This window comes from Myotis lucifugus, unplaced genomic scaffold, assembly GCF_000147115.1.
Source record: "Myotis lucifugus unplaced genomic scaffold, Myoluc2.0 scaffold_52, whole genome shotgun sequence".
NCBI classification, from domain to species: Eukaryota; Metazoa; Chordata; class Mammalia; order Chiroptera; family Vespertilionidae; genus Myotis; species Myotis lucifugus.
The window spans coordinates 6,596,369-6,615,612 of NW_005871100.1; the positions used below are offsets into that span (position 1 = coordinate 6,596,369).

The following is a 19,244-nucleotide window of genomic DNA, read 5'->3' on the forward strand; positions in this document are numbered from 1 at the left end:
CGGATATTTCAAAAAGGTGAGGCTAGCAGGAAATAGAGGGCAGATAACGCAGATGCTGTGCGGTTTGGCATTGGAGAGGATTTCACAAAATGTGCCACTCGACATCGAAATGACTAATAATTCCTGGCATTAGGAAACTAGGCACTGATGATCTGTTTACACAAGTACAGTAAAAAGTGAAATAGGAAACTTTGACTGAGCCTCGTCCTGGCATATCCGCAGTTTTCACTGCTAAATTTGGAAAGACAGGAATTTTCACTACCACATGATCTTCAACAGGCAGTTTGAGTGGGAAGGGCTCAACTTGGCTGTTTGAAACTAACATTGTTTCCTATGGAAGACCATTCTGTTGGAGGCAGATTGCAGGTTGGCCAATGGATGCCTTAATGCAGTGGTTCTCAACCTTCTGGCCCTTTAAATACAGTTCCTCATGTTGTGACCCAACCATAAAATTATTTTTGTTGCTACTTCATAACTGTAATGTTGCTACTGTTATGAATCGTAATGTAAATATCTGATATGCAGGATGGTCTTAGGCGACCCCTGTGAAAGGGTCGTTCGGCCGCCAAAGGGGTCGTGACCCACAGGTTGAGAACTGCTGCCTTAATGTAAGGGACCTACAGGCTGGAGACAGTGCAAGTCTCTTGGAAGGTAGATCCCAGGAGGGGACCTGCACGTTAACAGTTCCCTCACTGGCCCCGAGAGGGCATCCTGTGGGCTAGGGTTAGAGAGCAGGGCATGGGGGAGGGAGGGGCATGAAGAAAAGGTGGGTGTCCTCTGGCAGAAGGAATGGAGGTATCCTTTGCAGAAGTGTGAAGGGTAGGGGACAAAGGATAAAGGGAGGTTCCACAGTTGAGTGTCCTTACTAACTTATTGGTATGTTAGATAACTGAGAGTGGGACTGCCCCTACTTGCTATTGGACACTGTGCCCATAGTGGTGTCAACCTCTGAAGCGAATTTGAAGTGTACAGGGGTTATGCTTCCTGACTCTGCAGTCAGGTGGATCCTGGTTTGAATCCCAATTCTACCAGTTGGTTATCTGCTGTGTGACTTTGGTCTAGTTACTAAAATGTATATGCTGTGTCTTTATGTCCTAGTTTGTAAAATCAAGATGATGTTATGAAACAAAAAGAGTCTGTCCACCTGGTGCTAATAGAGTCAAACACTAAACACCGAGAACTGCAGTGGAGAAACATTGGCTATTTTATAATAAATGGCACAACTCAAGAGAACAGGAAGCTAATATTCAAAAGCCTGGACTCTCCAATGGTGTGTAGGTTACAGATTCTATAGGGCAAAATCACAAGACACTGTGGGTTAGGGGGTTTGGGGTCATGCTGGGAACTGATTGGTCAGAGGTGAGGTGAAGGTAATCAATCATTTCTTCAGGTCTTGAGGACGGTTCTGAGGTCTGCTCTGGCACCCACCTGGAAAGTAGCCAGGGGGTTGTTCCACTTAGGGCTCAGGAGCCAAAACATGACTTAGGTCAAGATATTATCATTAGCCTGCCAGAGGTCCGGACTGTGTGACCATTAGTCAGGTCCGGGCTGCTGTCTTCTGCTGCCTTGGGGGTTGCTGATTATCTGGGGGTAAAGGTCAGGTCTCTGATTGTGGGGGGAGAGGGGGAGGGAGAGAGAGAGAGAGAGATTTCTAGAACTAGGATTTAAAGCTAAATGTAATCAAAATCATAGGGACCCTCGGTTTCAATGATGATGACAATGGTAGAGATTGTTGTGAGAATTAATGAGATAGTGCATGTAAAGCATGTAATACACAGAGCATTCACTGTATGTTAGATACTGTTATTTACAATTTATCCCTGAGACACTTGAATAATTTTTACTCTTTGAAAAAGGAAAGGACAGATTAGAGTTTAGAGTGGTTGATTAGCTGACACTTATAAGAAGTATAGAGAGGCCTTCAACGGTTGTAGGGAAGTCCATCCACTTTCTTGTCTGAGCTGGTGACCCACATTTGTGAATCTTCACAGAAGATCCTACCAATTGAAAATCATATTAGGAACATGTTCCATAGGAATTTAGGAATTCTAGAGAAAATATATGTAGGGAAAACGTTCATAATAATTCATGATTGAAAAGGGATGTTTATTATTATAGTGCTCTTCCCTTCAGTGTGACTGCTGTCTGGAGTTAGTAGGATTGGAAAACAAAAACAAAGCAGAACCAAAACAAACCATGCCTAATAGTGAAGGGAAACGGCCTGCATATATGTAGTCATGTGTCCTGCTCTTCTGAAAGTTCCAGTTGCTGCAAACATTCATATTTGCCTTCATCCTGTTGGCTTTGAAATGCTTTGAAAGGCCTGACCAGCCACAGTGGTTTGACTCTGACACAGGGTTTTCCAGGGCTCTGGCGGTACCTGGGCAAAGCAGTTATGTAGCACTTTGTGCATTTAGAGACCACTACCGAGAAAGGAGCCCCAAGCCACATGCGTGTGTCCCAGGATTTGGAGCATTTCCCTGTGGTGCTCTGACTTCTGCTGGGGTCCAACCCCAGCAGGTCCAGGGGTCCCCAAAGGTGTGGACAGAGTCAGCAAAGAAGGAATGACACGGAGACAGCGTTCAGTTGATCAGCAGCCTAGCCAGGATCTCTAGCCAAGTTCTGTCCAGGATCTCCAGCCAAGTTATGGTGGATCTCCAGCAAAGTTCTGGTGGTTATTATCTTGTTACATCTGTATTTATACCATTTGATTTTAATCCTGTCAATTTCTATTGCAAAGGTTAGGGTGTTTCTTATCTCCATTCCAGGGAGTAAAGATTATGTAGCATAAGCGTGATTGTTTGTAGTTAAAGTGATTAACTACCCGCCTGGCACTTAGTTAAGGGCTTTTATCCCCTCCCTAACTTCAGGGGAAAATCCCTACCTGGGGAAACAACCTTTCTCGGAGAGGTGACCTTGGTTAAAACACATAGCACTAAGGGGAGCAAACATATTAAGAACAGTATGCTATATACGCCAGGTCCCTTGAAACATATGCTGTGCAGATGTTTCTTTCCTGCAGCGACTGTGTCAAGCAGCAAGGATGGACCAGCTTCCGGCAGACTTCGAGCTGGGAGACTTATGTAGGCTCTGTTGGTGGTATCTGTGTTTATTGCAAATGATTCTATGTCAGTAATCTTAAAGTCCAAGCATTTACAGAGTAAGGAAACCAAGTCCAAGGGAACATGAATCCTTGCCCTGGATGGAGTTTGAGAGTTCTCTAGCTCTTCCTTTGGGTCTGTCCTGGTTTGCTGCATATCCTCAGGCACCATGTGAATTCCCCAGGGGTGCCAAGATGATGGGCTTAGACTGGAGTGAGCCCAAGGCAGTGGCTGAGTCATGTAGAGACCGACACTCTGGAGTCAGGAGACCAGGAGTTCTGGGTCTGGCTGACTCACTTGCTAATGTAATCATATGACCACTGCCCTCTCTAAAACTCTCCCCATACTGCTTACTTTGAAAGTGATAACCTTCTCTGCCACCTCCCAGACACACCCTGATAAAATGGTACCTGGTAATTTCTTGGGATGTAAAACCCTCTTAAGAGTACTCACATTTTGCCCTGGCTGGTTTGGCTCAGTGGATAGAGTGTTGGCCTGCTGACTGAAGAGTCCTGGGTTCGATTCCCATCAGGGCACATGCACAGGTTGTGGGCTCAATCCCTACTAGGGGGTGTGCAGGAGGCAGCCAATCAATGATTCTCTCTCATCATTGATGTTTCTATCTATCTCTCCCTCTCCCTTCTTCTCTGAAATAAATAAATAAACATTATATATATATATATACACACACACACACACTTTGCTCTGGCTGGTGTGGCTCAGTTGGTTGGAGCATTGTCCCATATACCAGAAGGTGGCTGGTTCAATTCCCAGTCAGGGGACATACCTGGGTTATAGGTTCGATCCCTGGTCTTGGCATGTGCGGGAAGCAACTGATGATGTTTCTCTTTATGTCTCTCCCTTCCTCTCTCTAAAAGTCAAATAAATTAATAAAAAGAGAAAGAGTACTCACATTTTGCCCAGCCGAGGTACAGAAAGCAACCAATTGTGCTTCTCTCTCTCTCTAAGCATGTCCTAAGGTGAGATAAAAAAAAAGAATAGTCACATTTTAAGAAGCAACTGGAGATCTAAACAGATCATTAGCCAAAGAAATAAATCTTTTATGGTAGAATGTTGGGTACAATGGCTATTAATGTGGGAAATACTTTTGAATACACAGTCCTGCCTGGTAGTTTTAAATGACTGCCATTCTGTTGTCTAATTGTACTGAATTTTTTCTTCTGTAACAGGGGAATAAAAGAGAAAACTTCTACACTTAACTTTGCTGACTCAGAAGAATCTATAATGACAAGAGGAGATAATAGGCATGAACTTTTAGTAGTGTTGACACCAGGGCATTTTACTGTAATTTTTAATAGGCAGGAATGTGGCATTAAGGAAAGGGCCCAAGTTTCTGAGTCAGGCAGACGCAGGTTCTGTCTACTCTGTTTTAGTTGTGTGCCAAATTAGTGAGCTTCTGGTGTTTTAGCTATAAAATGAGGATGATGCCCCCACCTCCCAAGTTGATTGTGAGAATGAGACATAGAGCAGGGTTCCTGGTTGACACCAGTAGATGCTGGCTGTCACCATTCCTCAGAGTACCATGGAAATGTGAGGGCACAGTATCCACAGAGGGCGGTTATGGCAGGTAATCTGGCTAGACTCAGGTTGATGAAAGGCTGAAGGACCTTGGAGGATCCAGGGGAGCTCTGGGTACCTCACAGAGTCTAGTCTAGACTGAACTGGGAGAGCTGTGTGCTCCATGTCACACCCAGAAGCTGTGGTTGTAGGCAGCTTCCTGGACACCTTTGGCCATTACTCCCAGCGACCTTATCTGTCTGCATCCTTTAAAATGCCAGCTTTGAGTAGATGGAGCCCAGTCTGTCTTATTCCTGAATTTACAGGGCCTGGACAGAGTAGGGGACCTACCAACATTAACTAGATAGACCAGGGTCAGCCATCTGGACTTGTATGGGCTGCTGCACAATCTAGTCTGAACCTGAGCTCCAAGAAGTTAGGATTGGGAGAAGGATTTGGGGTTACATACTGAGAGCATCTATTACCAAATTGTCACTGAGGCCAAATATAACTTGAGTGGATCCATGGGATGACATGTCCTCCTTTCCACCTCATTTCAGCCTGGGAAAGTCATGTGTCTTGATGTTTAGGGCAAAAGGAAGTATGGGAAACATTAGCTTAAATGTCGGGAGAGCAGATGGATCTCAGTATTTATTGGCATTGCTGAAACAGATCCAGGGACCATTGCTTTATCTAACAAATTTTTTATTGAGGGCTTACTAGGTGCTTGGCATGATTGTAGGCACTGGTAATAAATATATCAGTAAACAAAACAGACAGAATCCTTGTCTTCATGGGGTTCCATTGAAGTGGGGAAAATAGACAGTAAACAAAAAGGTCAATGGCAAGTGTGGGTGATGGAAATATGATGAGGATTCTATGACCTAGCTCTATGAGTGCCCAAATGTTACTCCTGCTGTATCTTACTGGGCAAGCAATCCACTAAGGCCAGGGTCTCCACGGGAAGGGGAGGAGGACTTCACCTCTTGGTGCAACGAGCAGCATGCATGTACAGGGAGGGAAGGAGCTGTGGGCAGCCACCTTTGGACACCATCACTGATACTCTAAGTATTGATGAGTATAGGTATTCAAGTTTGGAACTCAGGGAGAGATTGGGTCTACTGAAATTGGACAGGAAATTTCTCTTTGGGCATCATTGTTTAGATTGGTAAACCTAATGTTGTTTCATTGGAAACAAATTGCCTTCCTGCCTTTTTTTTTTTTTAATCCTCATCTGAGGATATTTTTCCATTGATGTTTAGAGAGAGTGGATGAGAGAGGGAAAGATAGAGAGAAATGTTGATGTGAAAGAAACACATCCATTGGTTGCCTCCCGCACGAGCCCTGACTAGGGCTGGAGCCAGGGAGGAGCCTGCCACCAAAGTACATGCCTTCAGAATTGAACCGGGATCCTTCGGTCTACAGGCCAACACTCTATCCACTGAGCCAAGCCAGCTAAGGTCTGCCTTTTTCTAAAAAAAGTAACTTAGTGGGGACTATGTTATTCTGTTGGATATGTCTGAGATAGTTAATAAAGAAACTGCATTCTTTGCTTCCTTATTCACAATCTTTCTAAACTGGATCGATGTCCCATGCTGTGTCTGTGTGGCACACATGTGTCTGGCTATATTCACATTGGGCTGATTATTCCCGATGCTGTAAAACAGTACAGATGACCCATCCTTCCATTCGACCCCATTACTAATGTGTGCACCATTTCTCAACGTGGAGTCTTCTGACTTCTTTCCCGAGTCCCCCAAATCTATAGGAATTAAACATTTTTTGGATTTTCATATTTATGATAAGCTTAAAGTAATACTAACACATTCTGAAACTCCTGGGCTACCTTCTTTAATTGAAGTAATCCATACAATTTCATAGGAGCACTTGTATTGAATTTATGGTCATATTAGTACCAAGTAAAGCCAAATTACATTGCAACGTACACTCTAGGGTTTTGCAGTCATTCTGTAGAGGAAGGTAGTGGGAGAATGGAGTGGTCCATATCATTGGCATGTGAAACCATAAAGACCCCAGAGCTGGCCATCAGTTCATATTCACAAAACCAGTGACTATGCTGTGAAAATCTTGTCTTTGTGTACACAAATTAGCAATAGTTACATGGCAGTAAATGTGGTAGTGAAAAACAAAGCATTTTTTTGTTAAACAGGTTTTTTTTTAATTTCAATATTGTATTTTGGAGCGTGCTAATTGGCTTTTCAAGATAATGGATCCATTGTTAAAAAGAAAGCTTATTTTTTTTCCTCTTTTTTTTTAATTTAAATCTTTATTGTTCAGATTATTACATTGGTTCCTCTTTTTCCCCACTATAACTCCCCTCCACCCAGTTCCCACCCCACCCTCCGCCCTCACTCCCCACCCACTGTCCTCATCCATAGGTGCACCATTATTGTCCAATCTCTTCCCGCACCCCCTCACCCCTTTCCCCCCCCGAAGAATAGTCAGTCCATTCCCTTTCTATGTCCCTGATTCTATTATAATCACCAGTTCATACTGTTCATCATATTATTTATTCACTTGATTTTTAGATTCACTTGTTGATAGATGTGTATTTGTTGTTCATAATTTGTATCTTTACCTTTTTTCTTCTTCTTCCTCTTCTTAAAGGATACCTTTCAGCATTTCATATAATACTGGTTTGGTGGTGATGAACTCCTTTAGCTTTTTCTTATCTGTGAAGCTCTTTATCTGACCTTCACTTCTGAATGATAGCTTTGCTGGATAAAGTAATCTTGGTTGTAGGTTCTTGGTATTCATCACTTTGAATATTTCTTGCCACTCCCTTCTGGCCTGCAAAGTTTCTGTTGAGAAATCAGCTGACAGTCATATGGGTACTCCCTTGTAGGTAACTGACTTTCTTTCTCTTGCTGCTTTTAGGATATTCTCTTTGTCTTTTGCTCTTGGCATTTTAATTATGATGTGTCTTGGTGTGGTCCTCTTTGGATTCTTTTTGTTTGGGGTTCTCTGCGCTTCCTGGACTTGTAAGTCTATTTCTTGCACCAGGTAGGGGAAGTCTTCTGTCATTATTTCTTCAAATAGGTTTTCAATATCTTGCTCTCTCTCTTCTTCTGGCACCCCCATAATTCGAATGTTGGTACACTTGAAGCTGTCCCAGAGGCTTCTTACACTATCTTCGTATTTTTGGATTCTTTTTTCATTTTGCTTTTCCGGTTTGGTGTTTTTTGCTTCTTCGTATTTCAAATCGTTGACTTGATTCTTGCGATCCTCTGGTCTGCTGTTGGGAGTCTGTATAATATTCTTTATTTCAGTCAGTGTATGCTTAATTTCTAGTTGGTCCTTTATCACAATATCGAGGGTCTCACTAGATTTCTTGAGGATTTCACTACATTTATCGGCGGTCTCACCAGTCTTTTCAAGGGTCTTACTAAATTTATCAGCGGCTTCTAGACAGTTCTTGAAAGACCTTAAAAGTGTGGTTTTGAACTCTATATCCAGCAGTTTGCTTTCCTCCATTTCTGTCATTTGTGTCCTGTTTCTTTGTCTCGGCATTTTTTATGCTTTGCTGTGTCGATAGAGTGGCTTTCTGTGCTAAGTGTCCCAATTACCTGATGTAGACACTCTTGGTGCACCCCCTTGTGGGCTTTGTGCATAGTCTTGTTGTAGTTAAGCCTTGATTGTTGTAGGTATCACTGGGAGGAATTGGTCTCCAGGCCAATTGGCTGTGAGAATCAGCTGTGTCTGCAGTGGGAGAACTTCTTTGCTGGAGACACCCCTCTGGGGCAAGACTTGCTTCAATGGGGCTTTGGTGCTCACTGAGTCTGCCCCCTGAGGGTGTCCTTTATGTTTCCAGGGAGCTGCAAACTGGATGGTCCCACTCTGACCTCTGGGCTTCCTGGCTCCTGGATCTCTAGGGAGGTGCTAATCTAGCCTTTGCCTGAGGCTATCAAGCAAAAGCCTCCCTGCAGGGCTTGGGCGGGGCGGGTCCCACGGGATCAACAGGGCGGGGCTAGCAGTTATGGCTGCTCTGAGTCCTGCCCTCAGAGGCTTTGCTTCTCAATGTCCCGGTAATCGCTGCAAGCCCCTCGGAGAGAAAGCTGCCCTCGAGTTCCGACCGATGCCAGACAGTCCCGCTTCTCCCGTATGAGTCTGGGTCCCTAGAGACTCGCCCAGAACTGGAGCTCAGAGCCTGAGACTCCCTCCCGATTGAAAATGACAACCGCGCCCTCAGCCACCAGCCCGCTCCTCATGCACCTCCGCACCTTAGTATTTTACTTCCGCACTGCGCCTCCTCTGAGTCTCGGTATGCTTTTCTCTTTCCTTCTACTTGTAGAATTTCCACTCAGCCAGCCTTCCTGTGGTTCTGGATGATGTCCATTCTGTCTTTTAGTTGTATTTTTGAAGTGGTTGTGCGAGGCTGCAATCTCCAGTGTTTACCTATGCCACCATCTTGGTTTCCCCAAGAAAGCTTATTTTTTTAAATAAAGAGAAGCAATGAGGATGATAATAATAATGATCAAAATGATGGCCCTAGTTTGCAACAGGTGAAATGAAACACGTCAATGCATATTCTGCTAGTGAACCAAACATAGGCAATCCAGTGGCAGCAAATAATGGCTTCTCATCCCATTACTCTAAATCAATGTTGATAATTTGCACTTTTTTGATTTTGTAGCTTAGTTTGCATTTCATTTGTAAACTTGACTTAGTTGTAGATTTGCATGAGAGCTATGGGCATAAAGCATTTATACTTCATCTTAAAGAATCATTATAATTAAGAGGATTTAAGTCAACATTGATGATATATAATATTTTTTCCTTTAAAGCATTGCTTCATTACCATGCTGGAGAAATACTGACTTAATGAATAAGCTCCTAGAAATCAAAGAAACAGTCCCATAATATTCTAGGGAAAGGTAAATGAGAAAAAACAAACTAATTCTAAGGCCAATTTTTTCTCCCAGAGATATTTATAGGCTTTTAAAATTTAGGGTGTGTTTTTTTGTTGTTTATATTTTAAAAATTGTTTTTTGGTTTTGCCTGTGTGGAACATAGGAAAAATGTAAACATACATCTCTAGACTTGTTTTATGGTTGGAGAAACTTTCTCTTTGTGCTCTGGTTATACCAATCTACTCTCAGTTCCAAGAACACACCAAGCTCTTTGACACCTTAGAACCTTTGTACTTGCTGTGCCCTCTTTCTGGTCTACGGCACCTCTTTTGGCTCTCTGCATGACTCATCCTTTTTCATCTTTAGGTTTCTGTTTGCTTAAATGTTTTTTCCTCAGAATGTCCATCCATGATCACCTCTGTCTAAACGAGTTCCTCTTACCTTCCTTCATCACCTTCTTTATTTCCTTCCTAGTACTTCCAGGATCTCTCATGATTTAAGATGTTTATTTTACTCGTCCACGGTCCACTTCACCTTCTCCATCAGACTAAGTTATATGAGAAAGGCTGCATTGTCTGTGTTTGGCTTTTTTTTTTGCCATTGTAGGATCTAGCAGACTGCACATGGCACACAATAGGGACCCAATAAGCATATTGATTAAATTTGGAAATATGGTAATTATTGCTTTTATGATCTAGTGTCTTCCTGGAAACTCTCATCTAGGAAGTCATTGTGAAATTATTGAGAACTTATTCAGTGGTGAAAACTACTCAGTAAGAATTAAAGAAACCAGTAGAAGGTCTTGGTGTATTGGTTGAGCTGAATGGTACAAAGCAAACAAAAATAGGCATCAGTTTCCCAAAACAGTGTAGCTTTGTTATCTGAGCTACAAATACTCAATTGTTCTCCTGATTCCCATGGGTTGCCTTTTGCCATGGTTTGATTAAGAGGTAAGAGGGAAGCCTTAGCTGGTTTGGCTCAGTGGATAGAGCATTGGCCTGCTGACTGAAGGGTCCCTGGTTCAATTCCTGTCAAGAGCACATGCCCAGTTTGTGGGCTCAATCCCAAGTAGGGGGCATGCAGGAGGCAGCCAATCAATGATTCTCTCTCATCATTGATATTTCTATCTCTCTTTCCCTCTCCCTTCCTCTCTGAAATCAATATAACAATAATAATAATAATAATAATAATAATAATAATAATATTTTAAAAAGAGGTAAGAGGGAAATAATAATCCTCCAAGGCCTGGTTCTGTCAGACCATGGCTAGGATGAATGCCTCAGTCAGGGTGAGAACTAGGCAAGTAGATAACTAATGGAGTGATGAAAATAATAATTTTTAAACTTTGGATTTTTAATCCATCCAATCTCAAAGCTTTGTTGAGTTATATAGGATGTCACACAAAAAAAGTATGTGCACTTTAACAGCTGATAATTCATCTAATTTTCACTCTTTTTCTGGTTTAAGTGATTTGAAATAATGGGCAAAACCATACTAAGCTTTGAACAAAGAAAATTTATCTTAAAGGGTCACTAGACTTTTAAAAATATATATTTTTATTGATTTCAGAGTGGAAGAGAGAGGGACAGAGAGATAGAAACATCAATGATGAGAGAGAATCATTGATTGGCTGGCTCCTGCATGCCCCACACTAGGGATCGAGCCTACAACCCAAGCATGTGCCCTGACTGGGAATCGAATCGTGACCTCCTGGTTCATAGGTCAGTGCTCAATCACTGAGCCACACCTGCTGGGCTAGACTTTTTTTAATGGGGATACATAAAAGATAAAGCTTATGGTACAAACTGGCAATAGTCGATGAGTTGAGAACACACAAATACAGAACGAAATGATTCTTGATGTTTATGATTCCATTGCTTTGTGTTATGAGCAATGCTTGGACCAAAATGGTCATCATTTTCAAACAGACATTGACGAAAAATATTTATTCATTTCTGTAGATTCTTTTTTTTTAAATTTAAAGTATACTGTCTCCTTTAAACTACACTAAACAATTTATTTTTCACAAAACAGCCAATTTTCAAAGCCCTTTTCTAATTTTGGCATAAGGAAAGTTCAATCCACTAGAATCTTCTGGTATGTCATCCTATAAATGATGCTATCACATCCAGGATCCATGTTCCAAACATTGTAAGAGGTGATAATCACAGCCAAGGCCAAGGAGATCATTATCCAAAGCACCATGTTGAAAACCACTGGATATTCAAAATTATACTTATATGCAAGGTTATAGGGCTTAGTGGGTTCTTCTTTTGTTTTGTTCCAAGGATAGTCCTTGTCTTCCTCACAAGTGATGTGTCATCTGATGACAGTCACTAGCTCTACCAGTGCATTCCAATCATAAAGACCATACAAGCCACCTGCAAACTTTTGCAGAGCACCAACAAAGACCTTAGAAGCATCTCTGAATTGCTCAGAATCTTCTCCGTAATGCTTCCCAATTTCATCCAAACCTGCCAGCTCCAGTGAATGTAAATCAGGAGAAGGATCCTTGGCTAGATGCTTATGTCAAGACAACAAACTTGAAGTATCATGCAGAACTGTGGTTTAGAAAAAAAGAGTAGATCAAGTTCATTGTTACTACTCAGAGAACTGAGGGGAAGTGAATTAAGAACAGAGTTTACTTGAAAACAGGCGATTGCGGGGCTGTTCTAACGTTACTGAAAGATCTTCAAAAACTGAGTTTGCCCTCCCCACCATATATACTCTTTCCTCAATGGGAGCCAACTGCAAAAATACAGGAGTATTTTGAGAAAATAAGGAATGAATGGAATTTGCAACACTGTCAAGACTAAAAGGAACTGCATTCTCCAAAGGGTAAGAAATGACACCATCACCATAACAGTGGCCTGGGGGCGATGGAATAGGTTACCCACAGCAAGTCCCAGCCAAGAAAGGTCTTCTTCCTCAGAGAAGCCCATGGTTCATGCAGCCACATCTGGGATTCGTTCTCCTGGTGCAGGCCAATTTCCACTGCAGAAAACAACAGACTCTGGTGATCTTAACATACTAAACCCATCCTCCAAAACACCCACCACCAAGGGCAGGGGCAGGATGAGCGTGGCTATGGTTCCCCGCTGGCCACTCTGTGCAGGGCAACCTGCAGCAGGCCTGATCGCCTCAGCACCTGACTCCCAGAGACTGCCCCATCATTCCCACCCCAGGGGCAGCCGTCTCTTTCTCCACCAATCATCAGCGTGCTGGCGCTTTGTCTTCTTTCATACTGAACTGGCATGACATAGGTTAGAACAGAGAGCTTGTCTGTGGTACCCTCCAGAACTGTGGAGATCCTTAGTACATCTAGAATGGAGAGTGGCTCTATGATTTCTGGGATGATTTCTATGTCTGTTTCTTTGGCTCTTTCTTCTTCTTATACAATAGTAGGTGGTCTGCCTGTCCTGACTTTGTCACTTAAGGGTGCCAAGTTTTTGGAGAAAGATTTGAGGCTTCCAGTTGGCCTTCTTCCATTCCTCTTAAGTTAGCTTTGTTAACTTCCAAGGTACATTTATAAAATCACAAAAATAAAGTCAGCTGGAGTACTCAAAGTGGGGGGATATCCTCCGGCTTTGCTTTTCTACCTACCGCACCTGATGATGTAGAAACCAAACCAAGCTATTTCTGTGGCAATGCTTAGCTTTGTGGGACCTTTGCTTCTCCTTCTTTAGCTTGCTACCACTTTGCCTTCCTTTGTTCCAAAATAATACACGTGCAGCTTACAAAGATGAAATGACTGAGGGAAAGAATTGTAAGAGTGCTTTTGAATGTGGCCTGTTTCAGTCAGAAGACCTCTGTAGATTCTTTTAAATTTTGAAAATGAGCCTGGCCAGTGTGGTTCAGTGGCATTGACAAAAAAATTATTCATTTCTGTAGATTCCTGTGTACAATCCAGACTTTATAATCATTCAAAGTGTGTATACATTTTTTGGGACACCATGAGTATCGGATAATTACCATTTTTCATTAACTCTACTATGTACATTTTCCCTACCTTTTAATATATCTGAAAGTGAGACACATCTTAAAAATGTATGTCATGTCATAGTTTATTTGGTGGCCTTTTTCTTTTTAAATGATACACGAAACAGTATGCTTTGTTACATGGTAACAGATAACTGAGAAAGCAACAGAGTTAAGATTTAAGTCCTATGAACTGTTTTCTCAATTTCCCCCATTTTGGAACAAATGTTCCTCCTCAAATAAAGGAATTTCCTTCAAGGAGATGAGCCTTAGAAAACTTGCTCATATTTCTCCCAGTTCTGATTTCCCAGCATGGATAACAAAACAACCCATGAAGTGCTATGAGAAGTCACACATCAAAAATAAATCCCACTGGCATCGTCATTTCCTCAAATCACCTTCTCACTCACAATTGTTTCTACTCGGTGCGAAAGTACTTCATTAATTGTCTGGGATTCCTCAAAGGTGTTCTCGTGCAGCACGTAGGATAAAGCTGCGTTATCACTAGGGAAACCTTTAAAAATGCCTGGTCATGGCAATTCCATAAGAGAGCTAACTTTGAATGACAACTGTGGTTCAAGACCATGCTTAGTCAGAGAGGGTGATCTGGATCTGACAATCCACAGAATTGTAAGGACACAAGGCATGTCCCCCGAAGCACCAGTCAGGGGGGAATAGTGAGGGCATAGCTCCTGAGATTTGTCTTCAGAGCAATTGGCCCTGCTGACCAAACAGGATATCCTCAGTGTGTGCAGCAGTTTCTCAATAGGAAGTATGTGAATTAGGAACATTGCAAAAGGGAGGACAAGAACTCTGAAAGATTAATATCCGTTGAGAGTGAGAGGAAAACTTAAACTACTTACTTTTCGGTAACAGCCTCAGAATGAAAAACTATTCTGGTAGCCAACAGTGGAAAGTTAACATTTTAACTCAATAAAACCATGGGGTCATAAATCCAGGAATGTACATGAATTCATTAGTTTGATTTCCCTAAGTTTATTTGCTCTTTCAGAAGAAATTTTCCTCTATTGCTCCATGAACTGTGAGTGTATGTGTGTTTACACATTAAAACAAACCACATTACCTATTGCAGTGATGGCGAACCTATGACACGTGTGTCAGAGGTGACACGCGAACTCATTTTTTTGGTTGATTTTTCTTTGTTAAATGGCATTTAAATATATAAAATAAGTATCAAAAATATAAATCTTTGTTTTACTATGGTTGCAAATATCAAAAAATTTCTATATGTGACACGGCACCAGAGTTAAGTTAGGGTTTTTCAAAATGCTGACACGCAGAGCTCGAAAGGTTCGCCATCACTGACCTATTGGATCCTATTATTCCTATTCCACAGGTTAACCCATGTGTACAATCCAGTAATTACCATTGCTTTAACACTTCTTTAAAAGTAAACACAGTACTTTTTTCCTTTGTGTCTGCCTGAATTTCTTAATGGGACATTACAATTGAGGCTATCTCCTGCAGCCTTTGTCTGGCCCAGAAGATTTCTCCAGGGCCTAGCTGGGGTTCTGAAACCTTCCATGGGTCCAAATAGTCTGTGATCCCAGAAAACCCAGACAGCCAGTTCTACTTTGTAGGGAACTTGTCTAGACAGCAATCTACTGATGGACACAATCAAGATGAGGGTCAATACTACCCTTATTACGACTTCATGGAGAGTCTTACTTGGCTTTGGATTGCTATATAACATTCCGAGAGACATCAACCCAGAAAGAAAACCATGAAATGGAATCATTACCCAGAAAAAGCCAACCACCCAGGAAAGGAGAGTGTGGTGTCAGAAAAGTTCATTCTGACAGATATTGCCAGAAGTCAATGAGTTGCTTTGGGGCAGAAAGAAAGGTATTCTTTCCCTGGGAAGTGAATTGTCATTTTGTCATTGTTGCTAAGACACATTGACCCACACTCAGTTGGCAATGCCTACTGAGGCTTCCTAGCCTTTTCTGTAGACCCCTTTCAGCTGAACTAGGCAGCATGCCAGACATTATAGGCCTTGCATTAAAAATCCTCATTTGGCCCGTCCAGTGTGGCTCAGTGGTTGAGCGTCCACCTATTAACCATGAGGTCATGGTTCAATTCCAAGTCAGAGCACATGCCAGGGTTGCAGGTTCAATCCCCATTGGGAATCATGCAGGAGGCAGCAGGTCAGTGATTCTTTCTCATCATTGATGTTTCTGTCTCTATCTCCCTCTCCCTTCTTCTCTGAAATCAATATTTGATTTAAAATATATTTTTTAAAAATCCTTATTTGAAGCTAGGACAGTGATGGCGAACCTATGACACACGCGAACTCATTTTTTTTGGTTGATTTTTCTTAAATGGCATTTAAATATATAAAATAAATATCAAAAATATAAGTCTTTGTTTTACTATAGTTGCAAATATCAAAAAATTTCTATATGTGACACGACACCAGAGTTAAGTTAGGGTTTTTCAAAATGCTGACATGCCGAGCTCAAAAGGTTCGCCATCACTGAGCTAGGAGAACGACTATTGGTTTTTCTTCAAATAAATCTAGAAAAAATATTTCACTCTTTTTTCTAGCAAAGGGAGTAGGGGAATTCAAAGGGAGTAGGGGAAATCAGAGACCCAAAGTTAAGTTTCCTGGGGTGTTACCCTTCTCTCTTGACAGGAATAACTTAAAGTAGCTTTGAGGGTGGGAGTGTGAGAAGTCCTCGTGACTTCTCCCCAGTCCCCACCATTTCCCCTCACATCACCTGAGTATTTTCACTTCTCTTTGTGACACTCTACTGATGGACCACCTATCAAACCTACTTCTAAAGATGCAAATGGCCCTGACAAAGGAGGTGGGGTGTCAGGAAGACTTATTTCACCTCAGGGCTAAGCACAGAGAAGAGGGGCAGGGAAGGGCTCAGGAAATGTGTACTGAAACCTTGAAGGTTGAATGTACATAGGACATAGATCTTGTTGGGATTCCTGGGTGAGGCACCAGAGTTTGGATAGTGAGGCTAAGGAGAAGGGCAGCTGAGGTAGAGGGATAACATTGGGAAATCATGGACCCAAAAGACATAGGACAAGGGCAGTGGGAATTACTGGGCATTCAGGGACAGGGAACTTGCGAGGGGGCAAAGGGCGAAAAAGGTTGGCGGGAGGAGGTCCTTCAAGGTAAGTACAGTCTAGGTCAGCTCTATTTTCAGGAAGAGGATGAAGGCATTCTCCTTTTTCTTCTCATTTCTCCCTTCTGTTTCTAGGGTCTAAGAGTCAGGCTGGAACTATTGGTCTCAAGACTTAACTTCATGATGGGTTTCTTTAGCATTTGGTATGTGTGGACTGGTCCCTTCAAACTCAGTCACCTTTGTTGACTGTATTCACATGATATTCTGCAAACTACTGGCTTAGCAAAACAACCCATGGACTGTTTTCAAGGTGAAACTGTCTATACCTCGGCTAAGATTTGTTAACCGTCAGTCTGTTGTGGTTATACCCAAAGTCTTAGGGTCAAGCCCCTTGGTCAGCACAGAGAAGCCACAATTTGCTAATCAGGGTTGAGTTTGAAACAGTTGGGCAAGGAACCAATTTCGTTTATCTTCCTTTGCATTGTCATGGTCATCATGATTCATATGACACAGTTCCTCAAAAGACCAAAAGAAAAAAGACAAGTCAGCAGAAATTCACAAAATATTTCCTATTGCCTCTGGTTTATGGATACATATTTCAATGTCATTTAAGTGCACAGATCTCACTGTGAACAAACTAAAAGATAGCAACCTTTAGCACAAAGCTGACTTCTCAAATGTGGAGGTAAGAAGAGTTAAGACTTTGTGGGTATGTACATGACACAGACAAATTTAAACATTTTTAATATTATAGATTAAAATCTTGAGGTTTGAATCTCCTTGTAATGTATAGTTAGAAGGATGGCACAAGATATTAACCACTAGTCCAGTGGTTCTCAAAGTATGGCTGGAGGGCCTCTGGGGAGCCCTGGGTTCTTTCTAGGAGATCCAAGAAGTCTTGACGTTCGCAACTTCATATCCATGTAAGGCAGGATTTTCTTCATATACTTCAGCTAAAACAGCATAACTAACAGATCGAATGCAAACGTAGATATGAGATTCTAGCTGTCTTCTCTAAAGTCGGACATTAAATTTCCAAAACTATAACACAGTGACTGTCTTCTCACTACATATTTTGGGGGAGAAAATATAGTTAATTTTCATGAAAAAATGTGTTAGTTATGTTAACATGTAAAGGATTCATTATTATTATCTTGAAGGAACACACTACAATGTTTTTTCGGTTTTAATTTCTAACAGGGTAAATATTAATAGATATAAACCACAAAACCACAGAAGCAGAAGCTCTTTAAGCTCCTCAGTACTTTTTAACCCTGGAAAAGAGTCCTGATACTAAGATGTCTGAGAGTTGTTTCACAGATCCTGGCTCATTTTTCTCAAGCTACTAGTAATTCTCTCAACTCTATAGCCATCTAAAGTGGCTTAAGCTGGTCACCACTTCACTCCTTCCCAATTTCCTCCAACAGCATGATCATACACAAGGGAAGTATATGAAGACTTAGCCACTGGTATGGTGTGAAATCCACCAATCAAAATGTTTGTGGCAGAAAGCCACAGATCCCATCCCTGTCTCTGAGCTTCTAGGGCCTCCCGCTTGTACATGTCATGACTGTGGGAATGTGAGAGTTCCCTCTCCCACCCAGAAGACTGTTCCATTCCCAGGTGAATCCTCAGGCTTACGGTAGTACCTGAAACAATGTCAGGGCTCTTCTGGAACCTGTACCTACACCATACTTCCCTATCCTTGGTGCAAACACTTTGCCTTACCCAGGGGTGTCACTCCAGCCAGATTGGGGGGATCAAGGTAGGGCTTCCCTGTGATGACAAGATGGGAACGGGTCACCAACCACTTTCTTCAACATCCTAATTTTCCCTGAAAAGATGGAGCTTCAGGAGGTCCAATATTGTGCAATGTCTTAAACACCTGGATCAGACTTTTTTAAGGCTTAAGGAATGGGCGAAATTTCCCAGATCTTAGCCCAACCAAACCACTTAAACCACTGTAGTTAAAACCAATTTAGCATATTACATAGAATGTAGCAGAGTGAGCTTCTCACCAGAAATGCATGGAATGTACTTAGATGTCTATTTTGGTGGGATGAGATTATAATAATTAGGAAAACCAGATACTGGGGATTTCCAAAGGTCGGAGGCTAAGCTGCTGCCTGCCAACTCTGCACACTCGGAGGGAGGTCTCCCGGAACATGTACTTGAGCATGCACTTGTTCTTCCCCTCCAACTTGCTGTTATGGGTTGATTTGTGCTTCCCTCTCCCCTGAAAAGGTTCATGTTGACACCCCCAATACCTCAGAATGTGACCTTGTTTGAAGACAGGGTCTTTTCAAAGGCAACCAAGTTTAAAGTGAGGTCATTGGAGTGGGTATAACCCTAGTTATGACCCGTGTCCTTATAAAAAGGAGACCTTTGGACACAGAAGGAAGACAATGTGTAGATACAGGGAGAACACCATGTGAATTTGCAGACAGACATCTCTAAGCCAAGAAGAGAGGCCTGGAGAGATCCTTCCCTTACCACCCTCGGAAGACTTCTCGCCTCCAGAATTGTGAGAAAATAAATTTCTGTTGCTTAAGTCACTCAGTTTGTGGTACTTTGTTACAGCAGCCCTAGCAAACCTGCCTTTAGGTTTCTAAGTCACAGCCCCACTTTTTCTCAGGGAAGAATTATAAGGAGTTCTTTAATAAAAAAAAAAAAAA

At 42.0% G+C, this 19,244-nt stretch overlaps 1 pseudogene; it reads right to left on the reverse strand.

Annotated features, from left to right (window-relative positions):
* Positions 1 to 11,566: 11,566 nt before the first annotated feature.
* The window catches only part of LOC102438808, an 11,449-nt pseudogene continuing 3,771 nt past the window's right edge, over positions 11,567 to 19,244 (reverse strand).